The sequence below is a fragment of the Macaca nemestrina genome, unplaced genomic scaffold (assembly GCF_043159975.1).
Source record: "Macaca nemestrina isolate mMacNem1 unplaced genomic scaffold, mMacNem.hap1 Scaffold_51, whole genome shotgun sequence".
Taxonomy (NCBI): domain Eukaryota; kingdom Metazoa; phylum Chordata; class Mammalia; order Primates; family Cercopithecidae; genus Macaca; species Macaca nemestrina.
In genome coordinates this window covers 238,801-241,190 of record NW_027257691.1, presented here as the reverse complement: position 1 = coordinate 241,190, position 2,390 = coordinate 238,801, and the positions used below count along the sequence as shown (strand labels likewise).

The window sequence follows — 2,390 nt, the reverse complement described above, 5'->3', positions numbered from 1 at the left end:
TTACACACTTGTGGTATCAAGGTAACCTAGCCTGTGTGAATTCATGCACTGATCTCCATTTCTGGGAGGAGGTTCAGCACCAGCAGCACATACCACCGTGAGGGCAAGCGAAAAAATATCTCTTTCGGTGTAATCCTCCTGTAAAACTTCATTTGCAAGAAAGCGACTGTCGCCCTCTTCAACCTGTGGACTAGAGATCCTTCTTACATGTCCAAGATCGCCTGTGTTTACCATCATTTTGTTGGATCCCCGGTCATCTTCATCTTCTTCAGAGGCAGCATCTGGGATTGAGACTCCAGATATAAAAACACTACTAGATTTTGTATACCTGGGAACCAAAGACATTGAATGAATGTAGCTCAAGCCCAAGGTGCCTTGCAGAAGAAGACCCTTCAACTTTGCTTCTTTAAAGTTAACTCATGATTCTGCAGTTTTCACTTCAGCATCAGCTAAACTCCCAGCATGACAATATTCATCCTGTATAAGCATAGCACCGTCTTCTGCCCAGGCAGAGAAATACAGAACTGCGTGAGGAAGCCGTCCAGGTACTGCAGTAGAGCCTGTGCTCCTCTGAGCGCTTTGCGCACTGCAGAGTGGGCCTAAGGCTTTTCTGATCACCTGATGTATCCAACCTGCCTCTTCACACAGTAAACACAGAACCAAAGCCTCCAGAGCAATTTTCTGCAGCTCCTGAAACTGCTGTGCGCCGAAACCTCGCGTTGCTCTCAGTCACTGCAGTACTTTCAGCAGGCCACGTTTCGTCTCCCAGCTCCTGAGCATTGGCTTCCATGTCTTCACCACAAGAATCATCCCCATGTCCCCAACAGAATCCGGAGTGAAAGGATTCGAATTCACTCGGAGTCTGTTGCACACCCAATTCCCCTTTTCCTGGTTTTTCCGTATCACGAAGAAGAACCGTCTCGGAGTTTAACAGAGCTGGGATCAATTCCTCCAGCTCTGGAAAGAAAACCCGGGAGTGCAAGTGGCGGGTGGCACAGTCGAAGCTCGCAGGAGATCCACTTGGGCGCCTGAGATCCCTCAGCGACCAGCAGGGCCCTCCCCACCCCGGGTCCTGGCAGCTCCGCGACGCCTCCCCGCGGCGCCCCCAGCACTCGCCAGAATCAGTGGCCCAGGAAGCAGGTGCCACTGACCACCAGGAGCCCAAGCACCCTCCCCTCACGGGTCGCACTGGGACCCGCTGCCAGGCCGGTCAGCGCTGGACAGGGTCCCAGCATCTCCTCAGGCTCCAGCTCCTGTGGCTTCTGAGCCTGGCGGGCAAGGTTCCGCTCACCCCTGCCCCGCGAAAAGGCGACGGAGACCCACAGAAATCTCAACCTGTCTGGTGCTGGAGCCTGGGCTGCCGGAATGCGGCTCCGTGTTGCGGCCAGCGGCAGCCTGGCGCGCCCCCTGGTGGCCGCGGGCAGAAGCTGTCACACCCCACAGGCGGGGGCCCTTCAGCCCAGCAACGGGAGGGCTGGGGGTGCCACCCCCATTCATAGACCAGGAATCAAAACCCTCGGGTGGCACTGTCTGATCAAGATCCTTCCCAACTGAGCGGAGACGGAGCCAAATTCAACCCCAGCCACAGTGTATGCAGTGTAGGCAGTCAGGACTTCAACCATTCCTGAGACCCCCCCCCATTACTTACCTCACCGGTACATGCCCGGCCCACATTTCCTTTCCTCTCCAGGACCCACACCCCGCGCCCTGAGTCGCTTATTTCTCTTGAACAAATACGGGTGATAGCGGGTAACACATCAGTAACAAGAAACTAGCAGGTGCTCAGTGAAATGGTCTACCCTGGCCTCTTCCATAGTTAAAGTGACCATTAACAGGAAAATGAGTCCACTACCCAGGAAGTGGACAAACGCCGGCAGCCCCTCAGCCTCCCTCTGGCTTTGCCTCCCCCAAGCCAACTGGCGCCAGGAAAGGGTGTGGGCAAAGACCCTGTCACCTCCCAGCAGAGGGCGCACTGCTCGCGGTTTTCGGGATCCTAGGCGTGGAGCCGTCCCCACAGGACCCTCAGAGGTGGGGAGGAGAAAGAGCACACCCATTTGACAGGTGCAGAGACTGAGGTCCGTGGGGGCGGGGTGAGTGGCCTAAGGTGGCAGGACCTGTGAATAGCAGAGCTAGGGGTCCAGCAGGTCCCCAGCCAGTCACTGGGTGAGCCCCTGTCATGTGGGGATCACTGAGGTGCAGGCATTCTGATGAACACCGGGTTGAGGAACCCATGGCACTCCATCCTGACTTCTGGGGCGCCTCCTGGGACACAATAAGGTAAAGGCTGTGCAACATGTATAAGGTCCAGCATGTGCACGAAGCAAAGAGGGATAGATAGGGGTGGGAGTACAGGGACAGAGTCACAGCTGGGACCCTTGAGAAGGCAGTTG

General features: G+C 56.0%; 1 pseudogene; it reads right to left on the bottom strand.

Annotated features, from left to right (window-relative positions):
• LOC139361462 (wee1-like protein kinase pseudogene) lies at positions 1-790 on the bottom strand (annotated as a pseudogene).
• Between the last annotated feature and the right edge of the window lie 1,600 nt (positions 791-2,390).